This window comes from Sesamum indicum, linkage group LG5, assembly GCF_026168435.1.
Source record: "Sesamum indicum cultivar Baizhima isolate 11 linkage group LG5, ASM2616843v1, whole genome shotgun sequence".
Taxonomy (NCBI): Eukaryota; Viridiplantae; Streptophyta; class Magnoliopsida; order Lamiales; family Pedaliaceae; genus Sesamum; species Sesamum indicum.
In genome coordinates, this window is record NC_142661.1 from 8,291,906 (window position 1) to 8,307,037 (window position 15,132).

Sequence of the window (15,132 nt, forward strand, 5' to 3'; positions counted from 1 at the left end):
AGATTCATAGTCCAATTGCAAATCTAGGTTTTATCAGATTAAGATGAATCAAAGAAATTTACTACATTCTCCACACCATAGGGACAATATATCTGTATTGTGCTTCCAATCGGTTTAGCTAATGCACTCCAAATATTTAAAAAAAATAAATAATTTTTTTTAAAGATTATTTCAAATTCATGTTTTTCTATATTGACGACATATTGATTGCATCTAAAAATATGAAACAAAATATTAAACATCTTGAAATGTTTTCTTATGCATGCCATAAAGAAAGTTTGGTACTTTCGGAAAAGAAAGCTACTATTATTGTCAATAAAATTGAATTTCTAGGAGTTTTTATTGACGAGACAGGAATTAAGTTTCAAGATCATATTGTGGAGAAAATCCACAATTTTCCAGATGTACTCAAGGACAAGAAGCACTTATAGAGCTTCTTGGGAGTTGATAATTTTGCAGGTATCTTCATTAAATATTTTACAAGATATAGGAAGAATTTCCGACCACTTCCGAAAGAACGGAAAGTTCAAAGTGGAAATGAGAAGAAAGCCACACAAAATGGGTTCGTGAGTTGAAACAGGTTGGCAATAACCTGCCAAAACTTGCTATACCGCAGGACAAGGATGAATTGGTACTCTATACAGACGCCAATGATTATAGATGGCCAACAGTGCTCATGAAAAAGACAACTACATGGGAAGAACCTTGTAGATATACAGGAGGGTTATTCTTAGAACAACAAGCCAAACTTTGGCACATCAACGAGAAATAATTCTTTACGGTTTGGAAGGCTTTTAAAAATGGCCTTTATTTTTATTTGCCAAAGAATTTACTTTAAAAGTTGATAATACTAATGTCAACGCTTTCTTAAAGAATTAATTAGATTAAAAAATAGAGAACGCTCGTATTATCAGATGACAAGCTGAATGCCAATATTATTGTTATAATATTGTTGTTATAAAATCTCATGAAAACATTCTTGCAGATTTTCTGACGAGAGAAGGAGGCATCTGAAGCAAACTCCATCATGTTGACACTTAGGCACCTTCGGGAAAACCTCGAGTTGCTTGACATAAAGTTCGGACAGCTATCGGTTAATGCCCAAGTTGCCGGATAAATCCAAAGGGATCTAGACATTGTCTAGGTTGCAATAAGGAGTTTCTTATTAGCATCCACCTCGCTATGGAACGACCTATGAGAACATATTCGGAAGGCGTCACCTTCTGGGATGACTTACGAGTTGAGGGACCATGACCCAAAACATGCCTTAAGAGTCTAGAGCTCTAGACCTGTAGTGTTGGATTCGAGTCCATACGGGTATGGTCCTTTCATCTACCGTCTCTCGGTCTTAGTCTTGGACATGGAATTGGGTGTCAGTTCCCATCCTGGACTATGCGTCTATGCTTAATATACTTTAGATCCCTGAAGTTTATAAAGCATTAACGTATCTCCATGTACATAGGAGATACCTCTGTCACATTTAGACAGGGGACGGATCCTCATTTTGAAACTCACCATCCTCGCAACATAGTTTGAATGCACTAAACAAGGTTTATGATGACCATGTCTGAAACACAATCATCTCTCACATAAATCTAAGATACAATCATCGCATACACGTGACTGCCGTATTTCTTCAATTCTGAGGAGTACTCCAATACTATCAGAGCTGGGGACTCAAGTCATACCGACCAAGCCTGAAAGGCTTCCATATGACGATCCCCGTGAGTTAGTTCAGTCGATTTGACACCTAGTCGATCGACCCATTAAGATCGCATAAACGTCCCACGTCTATTGCAAATGAAACATGACACTCATCAAATAAATGCGACTCTTAATGCAAGTCTACATCGGACACTTTGATGTCCATTCTCGAGGTCCTCAACTTGGAACATTTCAGACCCAACCCTAAACAGTTAGTTTCATGACCGCCTTCCAATGTGCAGTCCAACTGTTGCACGGTTGTTCAAGGTGGTCTGTGGGTTTTGTTGTGATGTTTGAAAGAAATGCAAATATAAATGTAATGAGCACAACAGTGAAATGCCAATATCGAATACTCATTTTATTCACTGAACAATATTGCACAATATCGACTTATTATTAGAATAGATTACAAGAATGCCAATCCAATTAGCTTTCAGGTCACCTATTCTAAGAAGTGGTACCCTTATGATATTATTATGGATGGAAGCCCTGGACAGATTGAAATGCCATTTCAATCCATGTCCATTATGCACTTAATATTTAATTAGTATCGTGCTCAACCCATCAACCAAATCATACCTCAACTTTCGCCCCCCACGACTATTTTCTCCGAATAACGGTGAGCGTGTTCCTTTATTCACAATATTGGTGGACCTTGCCTCTAACGAGAATGTGCCACGACTCGCGAGACCACACTTGGGCAGTGGTAGTTTCCTCACCACATTATTGTGGATGAAAGCCTTGCACAGATCAAACAATTTTTATCCAAGTCCATTTTGGATCCCAACACTTTAATTTGGTCCAACCAATTGCGAGTTAAATTTTTTAGTGTTTGACTGAGATCTCATCACATTAAATTTTGCATGCACAAATATCAAATATTTAAACGAATTTAAATAAAAACATTAAACGCATCACATGCAACAAAATTAAGCATATCCCTGTTGGATGATCACGAGCCCAAGCTATGCAAAACTAAAAATTCCAAGCTAAATTTTGCTTCTGTAAAACTAAAAATTCCACCAAAAATATATTCTAGTCTCATTACAATTTAAAAACAAATCCTGATCAATTGTTCAGTAGAGTACACAATGGGAGGAAAGCAAGTCTTATTTCCAAGGCAAAAACGAGCAAAGGAGGAAGATAATAAAAAGGCATATGGGCCCACCAAACGTAAACAAAATAAATAAATACATTCAAATGGTCAAGGGCTCCATGATCATCCATTTTTATCCAACTAGCAAAATTATCCAATTAAACATGCTTGACATAAAATAATGCATTCCATGCATTAGAAAAATCATGATATCGAACACTACAAAAAAAATTATATGCAGAAAATACAAGTTTAAAATTGCAATCGAAAGGATGATAAAAATATGTGCATCCAATGCACAAAAATAAACCATATTAAGAAAAAAATTTAATTTTATCCTTCATATGCGAACGGGCGGCTGTGCAGCACCGACCGACAGTTGCTGCTACAGTGCTTAAATTATTTTTTTGATTCCACAAATTAAACTAAAAAAATAACCAAGTTTTACAGAAAAATTCAAATTTTCTTAAATACTAAAATCATCCAATTAATCACAAAATTATACAAGTTATTTTCTACACATAATTATCAATAAAATAATCAATAAAACATGCTTTAAAAATATTAAAACACGTTGACATGTTTATTTGACATAAAATCGTTGAACGTTCATAAGAGATTCCAACATAGGAATTCTCTAAAGATGATCCATATCACACCAAAAAATGAGACTTTGATTCCTTTGTTAGAAGGAATCAGGATGATAAAATCACTCAAGGTAAGATGAAGGGGGCAATCGAATTATGATGGAGAAGGAGAGGGAATTTTTCTGTTGTATTTTGTAATGAATTATTACCCTAATGATCATACACAAAATATATTTATATACCTTGAATAGATAAACAAGAATGTGTCTAGATACATTCTATTATCTATAAGGTAACTCTTCAATCCGTTCCAAATAGAGAAGAGCTAATTATGACCAAACTAACAATTTTTAAAATGCAATTCTTTGGTCAACTTTTCCTCCATCAATTTTGCTAGTGCGCCTTATTATTGGGCCGATGTTATGTAAAGTAAATTCAAGACCAATGAATTTTAATTAAATCTAATATAAAACAATTCATTTAATTCATCCCACTAGGTATTTAATCTAATTAAATATTCAAGATTAAATTGTTTCTTATTCATTAATGGAATCCAATTCATTAAACTAATAAAGACAAGCACAATTTCAATTAATTTAATTAGTTTAAACTTGGGCTATCCATCCAATGTACCCTCATGTGTGAGTAATCCAATTACTTACATCTTATGGAATTAATTTCAAATTAGTTCTTATTCTTTCTCGGTTATTCTTTCAAGAAAGTCCGTTACCATGGATGGTTGTCTAGCAACGGTCCATGGCACTAGAGACTAGATGAATTTTTGTGTGAACATTTATTTTCACCAGTCCGTACGGGTACGGTCCTCTCTTCTAACATCTCCTAAGCTTAGTTGAGGGCATGGAATTAGGTGTCAGTTCCCATCCTGGACCAGGCATCTATGCTTAATACTTGAGATCACTTTACTCCAAGTTTCTTGACATAGGAACCTCCTTTTCCTATTCGATCAACGACTGTGGCTAGAGATTCATAAGACGTGAATGCATCTCCAAGTGAATAGGAGATACCTCTATCACATACTGATAGGGGATGGATCCTCTTCTCGGAACTCACCGTCCTCACTACACACTTCGACTACACTTGATAAGGCTTATGATAATTACATTCGTGACACAATCACCTCTTCCACAGATCTAAGATACAGTCATCGTATGTATATGACCACTGTCATTCCTCAAGTTTGAGAGAACTACTCCCTTACTATCCGAGCCAAGGTCTCAAGTATACTGACTAAGCTACTGAGGCTTCCATATAACGATCCCCACGAGTCAGTTCAGTCAGTTGACCACCTTGTCAACAAATCCACTAAAATTGCAAAGATGTCCAACGTCTTTCGCCGATGAAACGCAGCACTCATCAAATGAATGCAATACTCAGTGCAAGTCTCTGTAGGACTCTCGATGCCTAGTTTTGAGGTCATTGACTTTGAATGTTTTAGACCAACCCTCAAAAGTTAGTTTCATAGCTGCCATCCAAAATGCACAACCAAACAAATGGGTTATTGAGTGGTCTGTAGGCATCTGTTGTGACGTCAAAGTAGTGATTGACGTAATATGACAAGGACAATAGACACATGTGCTAAAGTCACTTACCATATTCGTCGGAACAATACTGATTAAATAAAGATTTCTAGAATAATTCTCAAAACCGCCAATATTGGCTTTTCACCTTTTCCAACAGTTCAATTACTAATAAACTGATTAAAAATTTAAGTATGATTGCATCCACTACAAGTGAATACGTTTCAGTATAATTAATTTTTGGCCTTTGAGTAAAGCCTTGGTCAACAAGTCTAGCCTTCTATCTTACAACTTCATTTCATTCATTTCTCTTTGTTACAAACAACCACTTATAGCCAACTGGCTTGAACATCTTGTGGTGCTGGAATAATAGATCCAAATACTTCTCGCTTATTTTTAATTTTTTTCAATTATTTGTGTTAGCATTCTCTACAGTTTGAGAATCATTTTCATTTTCATCCATGTTTTCGACGGCTACAAAATAGGCAAAAATCTCATTCATTTCAATTTCTATTCAAGGATAAATTTCATTTTTGGTCCAATAAGTGGACTCGTTTTCAATTTTGGTCGATAAGGATCTAAAAGTTCCAATCCTTCCGTAGTGACAAAGAACTTCTCCATTTGCATCTGTGTTTTATACTTTTTTCCTACTAAATGGGAGAGATAAGAAAATAAATTAGCTATTCATATACGGTAGAAGAACAAATAAACCTTTCCCACCAATATTTTCATTTATTAGTATAATTTCCCTCCAAATTTTCACCCACCTAACGGAAAAATAATCTGTCATTAGCAACTTAATGATTGCCCCTCTTGTGTACTGACATTGGAAAAGAAATGCACATATTGGATGGAATGTGTAAATCATCTACAGTATGGCACCAAAATTAAAAACAGGTCAATTTATGCGATCAAAAAATGCAATTTACACTCTTTTCGGTAACAACCTAAACTGTTGTAAAGATAATTAATAGACATCTCGTAACTGACCTTGAGATCTTGCTCGTTACATTTAGATAAATCAGTTCAAGAATTTTATCCTTAGAGACATTACGTGGTCACATTAGCATTGTGATTAATAGAGACGGCATGCTCCTTTCTCTTTCGAGGATTTCCTTCTTCAGAGCCAAGTGTTCTAGCACGCTATTTGATTTACTAGAATATTATGTGTAACCTTGTTTCTTTAGGTAATCATATAGTAGTTCTTCCAGAGCCCTCAATAAGATTACTAACTCCGGAAATAGTATTCACAGTTGGTCTTGTCATTAACAAGTTTGAAAACAAAATCTTGTGTCTTAGAATGGTATGTGTAGTGGCACTCTTAAGAAAACAATGCTCCTTGCCATTGAGAATTGTAATGGAGTACAATATGAGAAAATTGTAATAAATGAGAAGAAATTGGAAAATTCCCTAAATAGTATCTTAAGCTAGCCTGTAAAACCAAAAATCTTGTGGATCCCATCTCTTGTGCTATTATCGTATCCTAGATCTTGTGCTCCGCCAACCACCTTTATGGATGAGATTTGGCTAGAGCATCATCATACCATAAAAAAAGGCGGGATTTGGCACGGTCAAGACAACCATTCCTAAGCCCCTTCCATCTTGGAACGGTCTTTGGAACACATAATGAATGGATATGAAAAGATGATGTCATGATCTATATTTTTTTTAGGTTATAATTTTTGAACGGGCAAACCGTTCCAACATGAGTCCCAGACAATTAGTTACAAAATCTGATCCAAATACTGTTACAAAATAGTAACGATAAATGGTTGGAACTCTATTTGGAACATAATATTAGAATTAGGTACGGTCTTGAATTGACCATTCCTATATGGGTGACAAAGGATGTCCAAAAGATGACAGTTAGAAAATGTATGCCAAAATGAGGTACAATTTCGAATGATTTTGGAACACCCTTAATCAATTATGCAAGAACCATTCCAAATTATTAGTTTTATTTAAAAAGTAATGTGTTTCAAAAATTGTTCCAAAACTTGGTACAGATTGCAACTCTTTTTTTGTATTATTTATTTACTATTACTGAGACTGTTCCAAATGAAATACAACGACTACATTTCAATGGTAAAAAAAAAGTGTTCCTAAACTCGTTGAAAGAACCATTTCAAAATCTAAATCAATAGCTATTTTTAACAACTAAATATGTGTTCTCTTTCCATTTAATGTCACTATTTTCTTCCATTCTTATTTTCTCTCTATTTCCTCAATCTCTCTCGATTTTTTTTGATCTCTCACTAACCCACAAACATTTTTCTACTCTTGTTCGTCAACCTATCTCAAATTTTTGTTGATATTTAAAGTTATTTTGATCAGGTAAAAACATTAACCCTTTACTTGTCAATTGATTATATTTTTTGTAATTTTATAAATTAATTTAATATCATAATATATGTATATATCAGTGTGTGTTTGTGTGTCTGTGTAGAACTCACTGTCATGTTAAGATAGTTGAGGAGATGGATGTATGAGAAGAACCTTCCAAATAAGGCGGGTCTTACTCTATTGAGGATAGTGTTGCTACATTTATAAAATTATCCAAGTGTCAACATGCATATATGGATGGTGAGAAAATTAAGTGTCCTTGTCGTAAGTGCAAAAATGACGTTTTCAAAACCACGGACGAGGTAAATTTTGACTTATTTATGAAAGGTTTTATGCCGAAGTATTATAATTAGACTTCTCATGGCAAGTAGAGTGTGTAGGAGTATTTTGAAGCCATCATCGTGGCCCCATTTCAAGAGGAGCAAACTCCCATTTCTAATGTTATGGAGGGTACTAGTACACCTTGTGGTGATGCGGTGCAGATGGATTCTCAGCACAAAGGATGGTTTTTTATTCCGCGAGGCTGGCTGTCTGGTCTTCTAAGTAAAACTAGGATGTTGTGCCTGAAAATCGTCCGAGGTCGTGTCCTACTAATACAGGGCCTAGTTCATATTATGGTAGAGGGCGCTAATTATGTGTCTGGGCTAGCAGATCAATCTCACGATATAGTGCATGCATTCAAGCAGCCGTTGTGAAACGGTTGCACCCAATCTCAATTGAAGGTTGTTGCTGAGTTGGTGAGTATCAAGGGCGCCGACCATTTTCTCAGCATATGTATGACCAAATATCTTAGTGGGTTGATCATATAATGCCCCGCAACCACACCCTGCCCCATGATTACTATAGTATAAAGAAATTAATAAGAAACTTGGGTTTACCTATTTAGAAGATTAATGAGTGTAAAAATGGTTGCATGTACAGGAAGGACGACATTGATCTGCACTACTGCAAGTTTTGTGGAGAAACTAGGTAAGCGAAATCCTAATCGTAAAAAGACACTATATGCCGTTCTTAGGTACCTATCAATTACCCCTCGCCTAGAAAAGTTGAATGCTTCAGAAGCGACTGCCGAGCGAATAACGTGGCATGCCAAGAATCAAACGGAAGAGGGATCCATGTGCCATTCGTCCGATCCAGATGCATGGAGGCATTTTGATCGGACACATCCTCATTTTGCAGTAGATCCCCGTAATGTTAGATTGGATTTCTGCACGGATGGGCTAGCACCGCACGGGCAGTACGGTGGTACGTACTTATGTTGGCCCGTTATACTTATACCGTACAGTCTCCCATTGGGAATGTGCATGAGTGCTGAGTATATGTTCGTGATGATGGTGATCCCCGGTCCTTCCAATCCAAAACGTCTCATTAATGTTTACCTGGAGTCGTTGATCGAGGAGTTGCAGAATCTGTAGTATGCAGTTGTACTAACGTGTGACACTAAGAAATGGGATAAACCCAATGCAGGCCTGTTGATGTGGACTTTGAACGACGTACCCACTTATGGAATGGCGTCTGGATGGAGTTCCACTGGTATTATGTGGTGTGCAGTTTGTATGGAAGACACACATTCATTCTACCTGCAGAACGGTACGAAGGTGTGCTGCTTTGACTGCCACAGACAGTTCCTGCCCCTAGACCATCCGTTCCGTAGGAATAAGAAAACATTCACAAGGAATCGAGTAGAAAGGAATGTTGCACAGTTAAGATTGATGGGAGAAGATCCGCAAATGGGTTGAAGAGTTTAGTCCTGCGGTTGAAGTTTCGTTGTCACTCCCGGACGGGAACAGTAGCGAGCATAAGTGGACAAAGAAAAATATCTTCTGGGAGCTCGAGTACTGGTCGGTACATCTAATACGACATAATCCTGATGTCATGCACATTGAGAAGAACGTGTGTGACAATATATTCAATACCGTTATGGATATAAAAGAAATAACGAAGGATACTCTTAATACATGGAAGGACCTGAAGATTATATGTGATTGACCGGAGCTTGAGTTGGATGAAAGGAGGCTGAACGTGACGCCCAAAGCTGTATATAACCTAACTCTCGATGGACCGACAATGCATTTCAAGAGATTGAGAAAATACCTACTCCATAAGTTGTGACAGACAATTAGTCGTTCCCCTTTCTATTGCTAATCAACAAGGAGCAGGTACATATTGATCGAGGAATAATAAACTGATGACGAGTTTAACGAGGATAGCTTTGATGAGGATTACGAGAAGATAATAATTATGATTGACATTTACCATTTTCTGTATCAAGTGTCTCTGTATTTTACCAATAGAAATTAGTATAAATTAAACAATTACCGATAATAATTTAGAAAAATAGTTTTCCAGCTAATTTTGAAGTATTACTTGCAAACTATTTTGTTCATACCAATAAATTTTTTTAAAAACAAAACACAATTTTTTTCTATTTAGGAATGGTTAAAGAATTAGGAAGTCGATCCAGAGCCCGTTCCAATTTTGAACCGACATTAATAAAATAAACCGTTAAATATATTACAATTTCCCAAATAAAAAAGAGGAAAAATTAAAATAGAGGAACGGTCTATTTATTATGACCGTTTCAAAATAAGTTCAAACAAATTTAATTTCGCGCCAAAAGAAAACTGGAGGAAAACTCAAACCTAGGAATGGTTATTCAATATTTGACCGTTGCAAAATATGAAATTAAATAAAATCATTCGTATAAAACATTTGTTTCTAAAATGATTAAACTGTCCCTAAATATTCCATAGATTGCTCGTTCACTTCCTGATTATAATGTCTCAACATCTGGGACAGTTTCATTATTTTTAACCTCGTTGATTGTGTATCAAATACGATATCTTGGTATCCGTTTAACAAAAATTTCAAAAATTTCATCGAATGTAGTATTTTGTCGATTTTATACTATCCAACGGCTTGATAAAAATTTTATCAGTCTGATTAGACGATGCAATAGAACAGTATAAGATGTCACTTACATCTACATAAGTGTAACAATCTTATACATACAAATATACTTGATCTTCTGAACATGTATCAATTTAATTTATAGCATTATATGTTTTCAATAACCTTAATTCATTCTGCAATTATAGAATGTCTATGTAATTTTTCAAAATTAATTGTATAGTTGTGTAATTGATGCAAGTATTGTTAAATTTAGTGCAATTTACTCATGTCATATTCCATAATTTTTGCAATTCTTATGTGTATTATATCATATTGCTTTTTTTGTGAAATTTATTGTATACATGTGCAATTTATTTTATAAATATGCTACTATTTACATCTTAATGTAAGTAACCAAAAAAATTAGACCAATATATAATCTCAATAGTAACATTATTTAAATAATAAAAAGTATTGGACCAATATTTTCAAACAATATAATTTTTACATCATAATCTAAACAATCACAAAAATTAGACCAATAGTTAATCCCAATAATAGTATTATTTAAATAATAATGTAAATAACAAAAAAATTAGATCAATATTTCCAATAATAAAAATTTTAAGAAGTAATGTAAACAATCAAAAATATTACACCAATATTCCTAATAATAATGTTTTTACATAATAATGTCAATAGTAAAAATATTAGACCAATTTTTTCAATAATAACATTAACATAATAATATCAATAATCACAAATTAATATTTCAAATTAAAATACAATTACATAATCATTAGAAATAGAAAACAAATTGAGGACAATATTTTCAATAATTAACAATTATTTAAAAATGTATAGTTCTTTGGTAACTGCGTACAAACAAATCACGCATGCCTTTCTTGTTAGCCCATTCATTGAATTTTGCCTGTAGAACTTGTTATGTTTATCCATCTTCATCTGTCAACAAAATATAATGTTAATAGATTAAAATGTATAAATGTAACGAATACTACAATAATAAGTTCATGTGATAGGGTAAACAAGCTTAAATCAATACTTGGCCCGTTTGTATATATGCAGAAGAGAATTATACATTTTAAATAATTAATGAGTACAATAATCATAACTTCATGATAATGTTTTCGATGTGTAATAATTAGAATATGCTTTTTTAGTTAAATATTAATGTCAATAACCAAAAAATTTAGACTAATACTTCTGAATAATTTGTTTAGATCTTGTTTAGTGGTATGCCTCCTATACCACATGGTCGTGGTCGTGCCCCGCCACTTCTACCATTTTCGTGGGATGCTTCCCAATTTGGGAAGCAGTTCTTCAACCACCCACACCACCTGACACGACTGCACCGTACCCCGCCTCGCAGACTCCAAATGAGGCTGAAGCATCTGGAGCTGGACCGGCAGCGGAAGAGAGGATATAGCAGTCTGTCACCCCGGCGGTTGCTCCACCACTACCATCAGCGCGCCTAGTACATCAGCCTCGATGACGCGAGGTAAATTTGTTTAACAATTTTTTTAGTATTATTTTATATTAAAAATGTCTAATATAGCATGTAATTTTAAATCTGACCGCCACTTTCATGAGTGCATCAATGCAGTCGTGACGGGGACATTTTCCCCACCTGTCGCCATATCTGAGGTAGGTGCCGCCAGAGTACCAGCATTTTTGGTTTGACAGCGCAAAGGTAATCAATTTTAAATTAATTTTATTTTATCTAATAATCTAATTATTTAATGAATTTTACTAATTTTTTATTTAATTTTATTATTGTAGATGACCTACTGGTGGGACTGTGACGATGAGTTAATGTTCTTGGTTTTCAACATGTTGGCCGATAAGTGAATCTGGAAGATATTTTCTATCACCCTGTCCAGCCTCGTCAGGCCACTCTGGCTGGCCAACAAGATTTGGCTCCAGCTCCAGACGTACTGGGCCAACGTGGACTTCCAGCGGGAGTCCTCAAAGAATAAGGCAACCGGGCGGCGAACTCTACGGTGTCCTCAATTGTGTATCAGGGGGAAGGGGTCGTCCTCTATCGGCATGCACAAGAGGAAGTTGGTAACTAAATAATATTTAAATGCTTTACCATTATTTTATAAACAAGATGCTAAATGTTTTTTCTTCTACATGAGGCAAAGGTCGGTCGCCCCCCAAGCAGATAGAATTATTGGAGATGTGCTACAAGAAAAAAGTAGACGGTGGCTGGAGTGGGCTGAGGGCGTTAGAGGTGGCAGTAATAGATACATTATTAATATTATTTTCATAAAAAAATTAATTCTTGCTTAAAAGTGTTTATAATTTTGTTTGTTTTGCAAGAGACGTTCCAGAAGCTACTAGAGGATAGTCAGCCTTAGAGTGGTGGATATTCCAGAAGCTGCTTTATTTTTTGCAATATCCAACCCTCTAGTCTTTGTTATTCTTTTAGCTTTTTTAAGTGTCTATTATACATATGTATGTATATATATAGGAATTAATGGATTCAAATGTGTCAATTGATTTTTCTTTTCAAAATATTTGAAAGTGATATGTTCTGTGGTGGCAAAGAACCAAAATAAATTGGTGCAAAAAATTCTTACACACATTAGTTTATGTGTATAACTTTAATATAATTGCAATTCAATTTCAAACATAAATTACTAGACTGCAGTTCATCAATGAAATCCAGTCCTCAAAGTGTAATAAATGACATTAGTCTATACCTATCTTTATGTACCAAACCATTAATTACATCTTTCAGATTAAAACACACCTACCACATATATTTCGCTCTAATATCCAGCCTTTGAAACCGAATTCCAAACCGGTAGTTAAAAGTATTGCCAAATTTTAATAAACACAAAATGATTGAACTTGCAAGAAAGGTATACATGATTAATTTTTCAGTTTTGAGTATCAATTTTAACTTCATCACTACTTTAAGTTTTTCAATTTTAGTCAGAAACTGTAGTTGTATACAAAGAAGTAAAGACAAATGGTTGATTACAATACAACAATATGTACAGATTGATGAACTCTTTAATTAATTTTCATAAATGTTGTCTCATTTTTTTTTTTGCTTTTTCTGGACAAATTAATATAGAAAATAATTCATTGTATTGTATTCATAGATAGAATCAATATATACATTTCTTTCTAAAAATACTTTTTGTCTTATTATTACAATAATATTATGTAACGACAAACCAACAAAAAAGAAATTAACAGGAAAATATTATGACAAAAAGACAGGACGTAACTTCCGAGGCTTCTGCTACCCCCTATCGAGATTTGTTGTTTGAAACACTCGCACATACACACACAACATTTACTCACACTCTCTCAGTCAACCACTCACAATTCAGATTTTCTCACGCCTTTTCTCCCTCAACACACTCACTGCAGAGCACTGTTCAAGTCCATAAAGTACTACGCTCAGAGAGCCCTAGGGACGTTACATCTGATTCCTTCGTTAGCCAAGAAATGGCAAAAAACTCCATAAATGTAAGATGAATTCTATCCAGGCAACTGCATTATTCCTTTTCTCAAACATTTGATTCTTTCTTTTTCCTTCTTTAGTTCTTCTTTTTGAATCAATTTGTTAATTCGTCATCGTTATAATTTGCCATCAAAATACTTCAAGAACATACACTAAAGATTTTGGACGGATTATTTCATCCGACCCAAATTCAAATTCATCTTGTGAAATTTCGGTGATGTGCTATCGTCAGATCCCATCTCTTGTGCTCTTCATGCAAGATTAATGGAGCCTCAGGTACAGATTTAATTATTTGTCTTTTTGTTTCTCCAATTTGTTTTTAATTAATTTCTTTTCTTGTCAAAGTTTAAAAAAGTAAATATTTAATTTTTGAATATATTAAGAATTTCTTTTCCATAATTAGGGTTCAACAAGAAATTCAACATTATCTTCACAATCAATAAAATAAAATAAGAAATTTTACAAACTAACCTTGTGAATAGTTGTTTGGGAGTGCTATCTTTTGAAGGAGCTCCCATCCTTCATCTGCATCCAAACACTTCATATTGTGGACGTATCCTGTGGAAGCAATGTTTTGATTTCTGGTTGTGAGCAAAACTTTGCTATCTGCCTCTCCAATGGGAAAAGCGTGCCTTAAGCAATTCCAGTGATCAACTTCCCAAACGTCATCCAAAACTAGGAGACATTTTCTGTCTCTTTGTACTTGGTACAACTTTCTGATCAATGTATCATCATCTTGCTCCTCACTTTCATCGGGAACAAGTTGTTTTAATAGTCGTTCGAAAATAGTGTTGGGTTGAAATTGTTGGCTTACACAAACCCAAGCACGATATTTGAAGCACCGCTGCACGGCCTCCCTATTGTAAATTTTAGTAGCAAGAGTGGTCTTCCCCAAGCCTCCCATGCCACATATGGAAATCACTCCATTTGATTTGTCATCAGTTGTCGGAACTGATTCTAACTGCTTAAAATCCTACTTCATTCCTAAAAAATACTTTTCAACCTCATGCCCATACGTTCTTCTTGACCAATCGTTATCATCTACCAATCTTGATGAGTTGTCTCCTACACTCATGGACTCCGACTGTTTGGTGAGGTCGGACATAAGAGACTTGATATCTTTAACGTCTTCTCCAATTTAGTGCATTCTCAACCACTTGCTCAATATACAAGTGAGTCGAAAACACTAATTTTGATACCTTATATTTAGCACAAAATGGGGGATGAAGAGAAAGTGCAATAGCGGTGGTGATGGCTCAAACCAAACCTGATTGTGCCTATTTTCTTTTCTTTCTTTTTAAATGAAGATGAGATACTTTTTTCAACAAATTTAAATAATTTATGATTTTATTTTAAATAAATAAATCATAAATTAAACCAAACAAATAATCAAAACTACAAAAAAAAAGTAGCTAAGACCGCATAAAGAACTTAATAACAATTGAACCAACTAGCTACAAATAATAAACT